General features: G+C 43.7%; 1 long non-coding RNA gene across 1 annotated transcript; it reads right to left on the reverse strand.

Moving 5' to 3' along the window:
- Positions 1-257: 257 nt before the first annotated feature.
- LOC119888959 lies at positions 258-13,256 on the reverse strand. Its single transcript, XR_005441978.1, has 2 exons — positions 12,537-13,256; positions 258-859 (listed from the first exon to the last, which is right to left on the reverse strand). It is a non-coding gene; the product is annotated as an uncharacterized LOC119888959 (long non-coding RNA).
- Positions 13,257-13,711: the final 455 nt, after the last annotated feature.

Here is a 13,711-nt window from a genome sequence, read left to right on the forward strand (position 1 = left end):
CCAGGACTCGCCGGCCGACACATGACGGATGCCAGTCTGTCTGACGGCGGGGTGAAGCTCCAAGTTCAGGTTTCTCCTGTTAACAGCGGCGGGGGCCAGACGAGGCCGGGCTCTCAGGGCCACACACCAGGGGACGGGGAGGAGGGGAGGGCCCCTGCATGTGAACGTGGAGGGCGGGTTAACTCGGAGGTAATTGAAGCGGGGCTTTTGTAAGAATCTGCTTCCAATCCACAGGAGAGGGAGCAAAGAGAGGAAGAATGAGAGTTTTAATGAATGGAGGCCGTCATTAGAATGATAACTATTTCCTCCGAGATCACTTCCAATTTAAATGTGGGGGGAAAAGAGAAAAGGCGTAATTGAAAGATATTTTTTTCCCTTCTTCTGCCATTCAAACTGTAAATTTGAATCTTGGGGAGAAGAGGGAGATTGTTTGTAGCTATAGCTCACTACGTCCAATTACTCCTCTTTCTGCTGCACTTAAAGCCGTGAGGGAGCGCCGAGCCTCGTTTGTTTTAACCCCATCTGCCAAAAAAACAGACCAGCGGCCATGTTTGCTTTGGATCAGCAGCGGTCAAAGGGAACAGATCCGTATCAAACCGTTTTAAAATAGATTGAAACAGACGTGAAGAACGATTTAGCTGATAAACAACGAGGCGGACGGGATTTTTGCAGAACGTCTCGGAGCAGCTGCACATCTCAGGTCCTGTCGGTAATTCATCCAGCTCGGAGAACATCGGCAGGACGTGCAGGTGTGGGTGGAGGAGGTTCGTATCTGCAGCAGGTCACACGGTCTTCTTTCAGCTTTTAGTTCAAACCTTGTGCCACAGTTCCTGCCGCATCGCCACAGCAACGCCGTTTGCTGAAACAAAAAAAAAGCTTTGTAATTTAGCATCACAAAGGTCTTCAGATTTCACTGTCTAAATTTTAAGTTGATGCGATTGATTCACTAAGAGGCGTTTTTGAAAGTACAGAGTTAGCGAAAATGTTCCCAAAAATTGCCTATTTAATTAAAAATGGCTGACTTCCTGTTGGGTTTAGGGTACAGCTCCGAGAAACCTTTTTTTTTTTTTTTTAAAGTGCAGGGTTGATACATCTGCCTCCCAAATTTCGTACATCAAGGTGAAACATAAAACGAGGGCTGCTTCGTTGAAGTTTTGTAGGGGGCGCTATCGAGCCTTTTTCAACAGCTCTGCCACCGAACCATCAGACAGCAGGAACCTCCGGGTCTGAAAAGTGAAGCCTGTTGGTTGCCTTAAGCCTACAGCTTAACACCCTCACAAGTCTCGTTATATAAAAACATTTCCATCATAAATTGATGCAGAAATGTTTCCAGAATGCAGGAAATTAAGTGTTTAATGCTCATATTTCAGCTCAGAATATTTCTTCAGAATTGTGTTGTACAAATATTTTGTCGTGCTTTCAGTACAATGTATATAATTTTATTTATGGATGGAGCCATAAAGAATCATAAAAACCCAACATATCAAATATCTACACAAGAAAAACTGAAATATTCACATGTGCAAGAATTCAAACTAAATCTAAACTGAGAACCAAATCCCTGATGATTTCTTCTGCCTCGTCTGAACTTGTATTTTACTGGTCTGATCGTCTGCACCCGTCTGTCCTCGTTCACCTGATGCGTTCCACCTGTGAGACTTGTTCCAGGATCCTTGGTTTCTGTCGTCAGGTGTTTCGATCGTTTCCTGGAAATTCCTGTCTCCTTTTGGATTACTGTTTTGCAGCGGTGGACAAAGTACAGATATACTTGTTTTATGTCACTGAAAGTAGAAGTATTAAATTCAAATTTCTACTTCAAAGTACAAAAGTACCTGCTTTTAAAAATACAGCAGTGAAACTTTCCTGTTTATTAAACAATGGCATTCATTAGGAACAGGTTGGCCTTGAAAACGTTCCTAAACTAAAAATATGTGAATAGAATCAATGTTACAATGTTAGAATCAATGTTTTCATGATTCTTGCTCATCATTAGAGTAAAGCAGGGTTTTACTGCTGTAGTTGAAGGGGAGCTCATTTTAACTAATTATTTTCATCACGGATCAATCTGCTGAGTATTTTCTCCGTTAATAGTGAGAAATGACTCCTTCATAATGTTTTGTCTAACCAACAGCACAAAATCCAACATTACTACAATTAAAATAAGAAAAGCAGAGAATCTTCACGTGAAATGTTTTTACATGAAATATCTTAAAACCATCAGAGCTGTTGCCCGTTAATTTCACCGTCAGTCTAATGATCCTGTCAGCTGTATGAACTGTTGGAGTTTAATTTATAACTAAACATCATATTTTATAAACTCTTCATGTGTTTGTGTGTAAACAAAAATACATAAATAAAATGGAGTGAAGTAAAAAGTACAACATCTTCCTCTGAGGTGGAGCAGAAGGAGGAAGCGTCATGGAAAGAAAATACTCAATTAAAGTACAAATACCTCAAATGAATTACTGTTTTGTAACTCGCGTTCTTTGGACTATTTCTGGTTCTCTGGAGTTTATTTATAGACTTCCTGCCTCTTTTTTCCCCCCTTTAAGTTCCTCACACTCGGTACCTGCTCGGCATTCTGGGCCCAAATCCCCGTTCCCGTGTTCGCTTGGTGCTTTTTTAGAAACAAATGAACAGAAGAACCACACCGAGCGATCCCGCCCTCCACAGCTCGGAGTGTTTTTACCTCGCACAGTTCATGAGTGCGCTAATTGAAAACCATTATGGGCCACATTATCATACTGTCACACTGCAGGGACGCAGCGCTCGCTCCGCAGTCTGAACCAAACCCAGAGACCTGCACCGAGTCCAGAATCACTGTTTACAACAACATGTTCAAACAGCTGTCAGAGAGCAAGCGGTTACAGTACATTACATCTGAGCGCTCCGGCAGTCCGAGGCCGACACGCATACAGAAACATTGCATAAGACAGTATTTACAGAAACAGGACGTCCAAGAATGCGTCAAATGAAATGATGCAAGCTCAATATTCCTCACACAATCCAGAGCCGGGGCGTCGGCGTGTTTATCAAAGAAATGACTGATCATAATATCAGCCTTATTGGTCTCAACAGAAATGCCACAACCATCTTGCAGATTACTCCTTGATGAGGAAAATGCAATTAAAACGTCAAGTGCGTTTTATTAGATTCTACCCACCCTGCAGGGTTTTAGCAGCCCCGGGAGTCCCTGGATGCTCGGGCGATGGATGGCATATATAGAGCTGCGAGCAACATTAGGAGAGCCGTGCCAAAATAACAGCCGCTCGCTCCCCGATGATCGGCCTTTCATCACCACACAGTGCTGAATACGTACATGCAGGTCGGCTGCATATGGATGCTTTACGGTCTCACACAGACTCCTATAGACGGAGGCGTTTCATTATCTGCACTGTGGAAGGACCCCGAGTTATGTTGAATGTGTAAACCTGCAGGCTGGAAACAGAAACTGGAGAAGCTCTTTGTTTCCAGTGAAAACAGTCTTTTGTCTTTTTATTCAAACACTAAACGCCGTCACTGAGGAATTCAGAAGGCTGCAGCACGTGTTAACAAATTATTAAATAAAGGTCACATACTTTCCTGTGCACTGGGAAGTATGTCAACTGGAATACTGTGCAGATACTTTCCAAGAAGCGAATGACCGCAGCTCATTTTAAACTGCTGTTCGACTCGTTTTACAGTTTGTTTCATTGCTGACGTGCATTGATCAGCCACACTAAATGCATTCAATGACCTCTTTGTGGACAGGGATTGCTTTGTGTTGGTCACACTAAATTTAATTTGAGAGGAATGAAGAGTTTGAGGAGAGATTAACTGGATGCGTGTTGGTGATGCAGACTGTTGGAAGAGTTTTGAGTTTCTCTTGTTCGGCTGCAGCACTGCTTTATTTCTTCTTACAGTTCATTCACTTTCTATACAGAACCTCAAAAATCCCCACAAACAACAACAACACGTGAACTACTTTCTGTGATGCGTCACGTCTGATATCAATGTTCAAATGTATTTATTAGGATAAACCCCCTGAGATGCACCATCTCGTTTGAGGGGGCCATAAAATACATCACAAGAGAACAGTGACAATATAAAGTACAGTTATACATTTGTCAATGCACACACACACACACACACACACACACACACACACACACACACACACACACACACACACCCAACAGGAAAAACAACCCAATAATTAGAGAAATAAAGAACCACTAGATGGTCAAACTGGCCAATAATAATACATATGAAATTGGATGTACGTGGATCACAATAAAAATTTATTTTAGTATAGGATATACACAATGTGTCAGCATCGTTCATCACATGAGCAGTCAGTCAATCTATCAATCATTTATTATTTGTCCCAAATGGGCAATTTGTGCTGCAGCAGGCATATTAACACAACAGAAATATAGAGGAAAATAACAGAAAACCACACACACACACACACACACACACACACACACACACACACACCAATGCAACGTTGGTCGTCCTGGCTAAAAACAAAAGGCATTGACAACTATGAAATATATGTACGGCCGTCACACCACTGACATTCTGCACTACAACAGTTATCCCACACTACGATGTATTTTACCCAACACAAGATATAACCCTGCAGATAAAAAAATACCACAGACAGGATATAATACATCTCAGCTCCAAAAGAAAACACAACGATACAGTAATTGCCCCGGTCTCTTGTTGGCTTGGTCATCGTCGACCATCCCCTCAACATCAGTAAGGTGGCGACCTCCTGCTATTTGCAGCTGAGCCTTGGGTGGAGACGGGGATGAACGAGTCCTTTACCTGTTTTTGCTGCCGATAGGGGCTTTTTAGCGCAGGACAGATGGTAGTCGAGTAAACTCCGAGTTACGAGGATGGGCACTAAGCACACGCTTAATGAATATACGGTTCAGACTGCTGAACTGAAGTCTTTAGTGATCCTAGCCAGGGCATTTTTATCTTTGATACCAAGGTTACCAGACCAGCAGATGATGGACTCTGTAGGATAGTGACATTAGAGTCTTGTCAGTCTGAAATGTAGCGAGTTTCCTTGCATAGCAAACCAGTGTTTAGGTCAAATTTCAGGCGATAGGAAACCGTTTTGCAGCAGCAGTCAGATGAAACTACATGGAGATTTATCTCAGTATTATCTGTGTGAACGGATCAACAGCCCGTGTGCAGATGTGCAAATATAAAAACGCCTTCCACAGATACTTTAGCAGAGAAAAATAAAACGACATGAGTCCAAGTACGATAAGTAATCAAATCATTTTGAATTTGTCTTTAGGTTTTATTTGTATTTCGTTTTGACTTTGTTTTCTAGTTCAGCTTAGTGTGAATTAGTTTTTAAAGCAGGTTTGCTAGTTTAGCTTTTATTAGTTTCAGTCTTTGGGATTCTTTCTCCTGACTCTTGTTGCCATGACGTCAAGCGAGGGGGCGTGGTCTAAAAACTGTCTCAGCAAAGAAACAGACAGATTTTTATATCCACCCAAAATACTAAAGATCTTTACTCCGTTTATTTTATTTATTTGGGTAACAAGTGTTTTTTCCACACCTAGTTTCCGTTATTGATAAGAACCTTTCTTGAGAACACAGCTTTGTTGGCCTGTAGGCCATCTGGAGGTCTGATCTCTGGACCTTGGTGTCCTCAGAGCAGGTGACTCACTGAGCCTTAAACGCTTAGAGGCACAGATTGTTGATCTGTACAACAGATATTAGTGACTTCTATATAAAATTCACCTCTTTTCATCCTCTTAACATTTTTATACAACTTTAAAAAAAGTTTGTGCACTTTATTTTGTTTGTTTATCTTGTCAGTTTCAGATTTGTTTAACTCATTGTTGTTATAAGTTATAAGTCACTGAAGCTAATTCCTCGTCTGTGCAAAAACTGCTTCAGTGTTTCCTCTAGGATGGAGCTGTAGCAGCGGAGGTGAAGCTAAATCTTTGTCTGAATATAAAACCTCGACACAACATGTCTCAGCAGCGATGCACCTTAGAATAGTTAAATTTTCAGTGTTTTCCCAGTTTAATGTGAGCTTTACATGAATGTTTTGGTGGTGGTCACGGGGGGGTAAGTGGGTAAAATCTAAAAAGAAACGTCTCCTCGTCAGCTTAAAAGGACGAGTTTGCTTTCCTAACCTCAGCTCCTCCAGTCACCTCCGTCCTCTCTTTTCCAAAACCACTTTTTCAGACTGAAACCTGAAAACTAATTTAGGATGAACCAGTCTGTGCAGGACGGAGCTGCAGGCTGCACCAGTTTAGTCTCAGTTTGGACCTGATGTTCTCAACATGATAAAATCCAGCTCCCAGTTACTTTCTATAATCGAGCTAATGTTCAGTCACAGAGCAGCTCTGTAGCTGCTGTACAAGCTGCTCAGTCTGAAGGGGAGATGTTCGCTAACTTAGCGCTAACCGGCTTCTCTTTTCCAGCAGCTGGGAAACAACAGACTTTTCTTGGTCTTGAGAAGCCGACACTCTGTAACAGACACCGGACATTTACTGCCAGAATATTTTCCTCCGCTCGGGCGATCAAACGCTCGCTGCGCACCTCCTGATTCAGAGTGACGCTGCTCTTATAACCATCTGTCACGTGTGTTCTGCACAGAATGACGAGGAGCGAGCCGAGCGATGATGCTGCCGTGCTCGCACATTGTGAGAGTGAAAGTTAGTAGCGCAAAGTTATAAAAATGATATTTTAGCACACTGCTGCTTGGCAGTAAAGCTGGTTCTGATTCAGTTTACCGTGACATCTTTAATGTTGTCAGTCAAAAACGTCTAAGCGACGTTATCTGGTGACCCAGTCAGCTGATGTTTTATTAGTGTGTGCAGTTACTTCATCACGGAGGACGGAGCTGATCATGTACAGCAGCAGGACATGCAGGGAAACACCGTCACATGATCATCATCTCTCTCGGTCTCCTTTCTTTATACGTAACATCATCTGTTTCAGTTGGATTCAGAGAGGTTTATTAAGGACAGAAGTGTGAGTCCCACCAGTGTCTCTAACATCCAATAAAAACGGTCCAGTTTCAGAATCAGAACCCAACAGCAGACCGGAGACGGAGTAGGATGGGCGGTGCTGGGATTTGGTGCGAGAGGTCTGGCGGTGAGTTCCTGAAGACAGACAGAACCAGAACAAGCAAAGTCTCTGACAGCAGGCCAAGACGACAAGTAGGTCAAGTGTCCAAAAATATAAATAAATAAAAAACCCCACATGTACGAGCACTGCCATGTACCGGACCTGCAGCATGTCCTGTAAGTCAGGTGAAATGTGGTCAACATTGAGAGACGGTGGTGGTTTCATTAGGTTTAGGAAAAGACGGTGGTTTGGGTTAAAATAAGTACATAAGGAAAGTCATGTCCGAACTTAACACGTCACCTTTGGCTTTCTGCCACTCGGGACTCGACCCTCGGTCTCCTGAGTTTACTGGACTCATCCATCCACCATCCACACGGACTTTAATCGCTCTTTATACCACGTCACCTGACTTCTTCCATCACCAGAGGTCACGGCCTGACAAATAACCTAAACACGGGTCGTAATAAGCTGCTGTACCGCCGTTTCTCTGCTGAGGATGCATCAATTAAGGACGATACGAGTACATGAAAAGCAAATCTCTTCTGTCACCAGAGGTCGCGGCCTGACAACAAACCTTCTGCTGCGTTCAAGGTAACTCAGAAATTTCCAACCTCCAAATTTGAGAAAATACCTTGAACGTCACAGTCGCAGCCAAAAGTACTGTTCCAATTCAAAAGTGCGCATCTAGCCAAGTACAGTCAAAAACCAGGATGTGTTCTCGCCCCGCCCCTGTAGCCGAGCCTGTTCCGGGTGGTGACTTGTCTGGACTTTGGATAGCCAGGTATCCCAGAATGCATTTCGCCGCCAAAAAGTGGAAATGTTGGAGGAGAAAACTCACAACTGTAACGAATCAGTCTGTTCATAAAAGAATATTTTTCATAAATATCTTCAGTCACGTTCTTAAAGAAATATTCCACACAAACGCTTTCAGTTTCATTATTCTAAAAGACAAACTGTTCCTCAACATCAGTCCTGAATCTTAATACAGCCGTTGTTTATTTGATCCACACGTTACAGTAGCGAGTGCAGCGGTGATGTCAGATCCTGTTTACGACCTTTATCCAGAAAAAGGTGGATATAATGGAAACACCCTCCCTCTCATACCGGGCAGAGGGGCGGCGACACAAACACAAGCATCAGACTTCATATATGTTCACTACCTGTGCTGTTAAGATCCGACTCACCACCAAGTCAAGTCCACCCGCAAAAGCAGTTAATGAAGAGGATTTCTCCTCCACCACACCGTGAAACCCCATTTTCAATGTTTATGTTGGGCTTAATTTTTACATTAATTACTGTATTTGGTGGCTGCAGCGTCATGACCTTTAAAACAGGAGTTTGGTTACACTTGATAAGATGACGCTGACAGCGGAGAAAAAATAAAAAAACACAAATAAAAAAGGAGAAAGAAAATAGATCTTTTTAATGGAGTTTAACAATCGGTCTCTGGTGGACTCATTAGGATGACCAGTTTGACTTATTTTACAGCCACTGGTAATTAGTATCTGCAGGAGTTATAGCTATAATCAGCCAAGTTTTCCCTTTGACTTTCTCTCCGTTAGCCATTAACTTTGGTGTTATACTTGCTCCAGGAAGGCGGTCAAATGTGTAAAAAGACAGCAGCCGTAAAACTAATAAAACTGTAGGGTTCCTTCTGGGGAACTTTAATACTTCCAGCGATATGATAATTCTTTTTACTTCAAAGCAGCCATTAAAAGGAGGACAATTTTCACTGCCTTGATGGAGCTGTGATGGCCTTGTTGGATTTGACGGGTATTTGGGGTAACGGAGCTCCTGTTCGCTCTGCTGGGGCTTCAGTGCTCCTGAGAAACAACAACAAACAGCCCGAGTCTCTTCAGCGGGCAAATACTTTAAGTTGTTTATCCAAGTACACATTTTACTTATCAGTATCGCTCCTTATCGAACCAGTTGACACGAGGCAGGAGGAACCTTCATGATCATGTCTTTTTTTTTATCCAGTGTTACAGCAAAAACTTAAGTGAAGCCTTAAACCTGCGTCCTCTCCAGCGGCCAGCAGGGGGCGACTTAAACCTGCATCCTCTCTATCAGCCAGCAGGGGGCGACTTAAACCTGCGTTCTCTCCAGCAGCCAGCAGGGGGCGCCTTAAACCTGCGTTCTCTCCAGCAGCCAGCAGGGGGCGACTTAAACCTGCGTTCTCTCCAGCAGCCAGCAGGGGGCGACTTAAACCTGCGTTCTCTCCAGCAGCCAGCAGGGGGCGACTTAAACCTGCGTTCTCTCCAGCAGCCAGCAGGGGGCGACTTAAACCTGCGTTCTCTCCAGCAGCCAGCAGGGGGCGACTTAAACCGGCGTCCTCTCTAGCAGCCAGCAGGGGGCGACTTAAACCTGCATCCTCTCTAGCAGCCAGCAGGGGGCGACTTAAACCTGCGTCCTCTCCAGCAGCCAGCAGGGGGCGACTTAAACCTGCGTCCTCTCCAGCAGCCAGCAGGGGGCGACTTAAACCGGCGTCCTCTCTAGCAGCCAGCAGGGGGCGACTTAAACCTGCATCCTCTCTAGCAGCCAGCAGGGGGCGACTTAAACCGGCGTCCTCTCTAGCAGCCAGCAGGGGGCGACTTAAACCTGCATCCTCTCTAGCAGCCAGCAGGGGGCGACTTAAACCTGCGTCCTCTCCAGCAGCCAGCAGGGGGCGACTTAAACCTGCGTCCTCTCTAGCAGCCAGCAGGGGGCGCCTTAAACCTGCGTTCTCTCTAGCAGCCAGCAGGGGGCGACTTAAACCTGCGTCCTCTCCAGCAGCCAGCAGGGGGCGACTTAAACCTGCGTTCTCTCCAGCAGCCAGCAGGGGGCGACTTAAACCGGCGTCCTCTCTAGCAGCCAGCAGGGGGCGACTTAAACCTGCATCCTCTCTAGCAGCCAGCAGGGGGCGACTCCAGCGGCTGCAGAAAGAAGTGTGATTGTATAGAAGTCTGTGAGAAAATGTTTCTACTTGTCAGCTGATTTATTCCCTCAGTAAACACTTTCCTGATGAGTTTATGGTCTCAGTCGCTAGTTTCAAGTCTTCTTCCACACAGCATGATGTTCATTTAGTAAATTATGGTCCCATTTAGAGGAACAGAGACCAGGAAGCAGGGGAGGCTTGAGGGCGGGGCTACGGCGACTACTTTTCTACAGGCTGTGAAAAGGACAGTCTGCTATTGGCCAACAGGACAATGTGAACTTGCAGCAAACAAGTCATTCAATCAGTGGAAGAACTAAATCTCCTCAAGCAAAGCGGTTTCACCACAAATTCTATAACGTCTGTCGTCTACACACCAAAAGCAGTTGATTGGAACACAGAGAAATGAAGACACCAGTGCAGGACTGGGGACCCAGTTTCAACTTCTGCCTTTCAAACTTCTGCTTGTGACTTTGATTTTTGGGTTTAAAAAAAGAAAAAAAAATAGATGTTTAAAAGGGTTTTTAAGAGTTTTTTTGTTAACACTGACAGTTGCTAGATGAACTTCATAACTGATCATTAACTTTGACCCAGATCTGTTCTGTTTGAAGACATGACTTTCTGGACAAATTAGAATCTGGAAGACGGCTTTGTAGAGTTCATGTAAACTACAGAAAAGCTAACAAATAAATAGCGTTGAAGCTGTTCTTAAGTTAAAGTCCTGCTGAAATTTTAATTAATTTATCTGTCTGCTACAGCAACATAGCTGCTCTCTAAAGCACTTTCTGTGTTCTCCTGAAGAGAAAAACAGAGTAGGGAGCATGTGAGAATCATAATCTAAAGCCCAACAACACAAGGAACTATTCAGTCCAGGAAACTAACACTTCAACTCCAGACAATATACACCGACTGACAAGACAAGAGCAGCAAGAACAGCAAGACTAAATATACTAGTGAGGACAAGCTAACGAGACACAGGTGACCTCAATCAGGGAGGAGCAAACAATCGCACAAGGAGGAAGTGAACCGAAACGAGATGAGAGGAAAATACCAAAATAAAACAGGAAACATGGGAAAAAAGAGGAAGCATTTTACAAAATAAAAAACAGGAAATAATAACCCTTAAACCCAAAACCCTGACAAAAGACAAAAAACAGCAACATTGACCAGAAACACACAAGTCAAGTGTTTCTGTAAAATAGTGCAAAGGAATAAATACTGAATGATAAATACTGTGTGTGTCCAGCTCCCAAGAGTGGGAATCTTGCATCATACCACCAATTCTGATATTTATAGGACTTTATATTAATATATATTCAATCAATCAATCTTTATTTATATAGCACTTTTCATACAAATGCATGTAACAGAAATTGCTTCACACTACAGAGCCATTTAAAAACACCAAGAATGTAAGAGTACCACCCAATGTCACACCCAACAGCCCAAACCTCCAACCACCAACAAGCACCTGGGAAAACAAACCAATGACAGAATCACATGTTAATATTAAACGACGGCCGTGAACAGGAGGCCGTCGGGTCGCTTTGGTGCAAATATTTTAAATTGTTCATCCCTGAGCACATTTTCTAATCTTCCCTCTTCCTTCAGTTAACAACATGAGGAAACTGTAAATGATCATGTGGATTTTGTGATGTGCACTGCAGCTTTTTAAAGTCTCATTTTTAATACAGGTTTGACTCTCAAACAAACACTGTTAAAGGTCGGAAATAGAAACTTCTCCAAGTGCTCATCAAGAGACAACAAGACCTGTCTGAACTCATTTCAGCGTTGTTGTCTTTTTTTATATCCTCCTCTTTTTACTGCCCATCTAATGGCTTATTTATTACATTCATTCTTTATAAGCCGGCTCCTGTGTGGCCTCATTACGACTATAGCACTGCTTTGGAATTCCAGGATAATTATGAGCTTCATTGTTTTAATAAGAGTCTCGGTCAGCCCGGATCTCTGCTACATCTTCACAGATCCCAGAGGGAAATATACGAGGGCAGCACCAGCGCCGGACAGATGGAATCAGACGCACTGCAGGTAAATATTTATACGCCGCTGCTGTGTGAAGGAGGATACTTGAATCTCATCAACTGTCTTGTAAAAAGTGGTCTGATGTGGTGTAAATCTATGCAGCTGTACGTCCACAGCCTTAATAAGTCTGTGATGCAACTTCAGCTTGTCTGGCATCTCTTAAATCAAAGCAGCACTTTCCTTCTCATCATGAGGTAATGTTTGGAAACTCTTCGGGTTCGGGTCGGGCAGAGCTGATATCAAAAGTTAACACCAAAAAAATTCTCAGAGCACAGAGATCTTAATTTATAGAATGTAAAGGTCTATTTTTAATGCAAAGCCAAATGTAAATGACTAAAAAGTCAGCAAGGAAAATGTGAATAAGTGTTTTAACTGTGATAAGCAGAGACGTCAGGAAGCATGCGACATACAGACACAGTACAGAACGAACTACACAAAGGAAAGTCCAAACAAACGGGTCCTGAGCTTTGAAAAGGCGTCCAAAGGTTACCTTCAAAGTCCTCAGTTTCCTGGATCGAGGAGCAACCAGCAGACCCTGATCAGAGGACGCCAGGCTCCGTCCACACGACTACATTTTGGTTTTAACACTCAGCCCTTCTGCTACGTCTCCGCCTCCCGTCCAGACTGAAACGTAGAAGTCTGAAAACACCGCTGACCCCGTTCTGGTTTTAAACTCCGGCGTGTTAGTGCTGACAGGTGGAAACGATGACGCAGACGCTCACGTTTGGTTTCCTGATTGGCTCTTATCAGTCAGTCAAACAGAGTTTTATTAAAACATGCTGTACTGTGTAAACAACACTTCTACTCTTGTACTCTGCAGGTCTCTGTTTCCCGCCGCCACAGCCTCTTTGACCTCCCGTGTTCCATCTCGCTGTCGCTCCGTGCAGAGAAGTCTCTGCTGTGGTTCTTCACCATCGCTGCTCTGCGTTCGTCTCCAGTAGAACTTTCTTCTTTAGCTGCAGAGTAGACAATCTGCTTCCTGTTTACACCGGCACGCACATGCTCAGTGTAGGTGAATGGTCACATGATAAATACAAACAGAGCTCACAAATCTAGAAGTGCCTCAGAGACCTGCAGAGCTCTAGAAGTTACTAAGAGCCTTGAATTGGATTCTGGGTTTGATAGAGAGCCAGTGAAGAGGACTCAAGTTCAGACCTGGTCTAAAGCTCTGCAGCACCTATCCAAAAGGTCCAGGTTCAGATCCAAATCACTGTGAAAACAAAATGCTAACGTCTGTTTCTGCACCACCACAAACCAATACAGTATTGATTTAAGTGTTTGTGGCGGCTCTGATTGATTCCACAGGTCTCAGCTCAGAGACACAACCACATATTAAAAAACAAAATATTAATTAAATAAAAAAAAGCATCTTCAAAACCAAACAAATGCTTCTTAGATAAGAAACAAATGCCTTTAAAACTGAGCCTGCAGGTGATTGTAAGTAAAGGCGGCCCTGCTACAGGCACTGAAGGGTTCCAGAATACTTTCAGTGACGAACAAGAACCAGAGCAAAGAAATCTCAGAGGAAGAATCAGAACCCCGGCAAGCGTGCAGCTCCCCACCTCTCTTAGAAAACACCGTTACGTGTAAAACAACACCGGCGTGTCGGCTGTGGCTTTTCACACAGACGTCGTTCTCGCTGGCGGATCAAATCGGACCCCCCTC

Source organism: Micropterus salmoides, unplaced genomic scaffold, assembly GCF_014851395.1.
Source record: "Micropterus salmoides isolate LMB-PRFRI ecotype aquatic unplaced genomic scaffold, ASM1485139v1 Ms_hic_scaffold_5, whole genome shotgun sequence".
Classification (NCBI taxonomy): domain Eukaryota; kingdom Metazoa; phylum Chordata; class Actinopteri; order Centrarchiformes; family Centrarchidae; genus Micropterus; species Micropterus salmoides.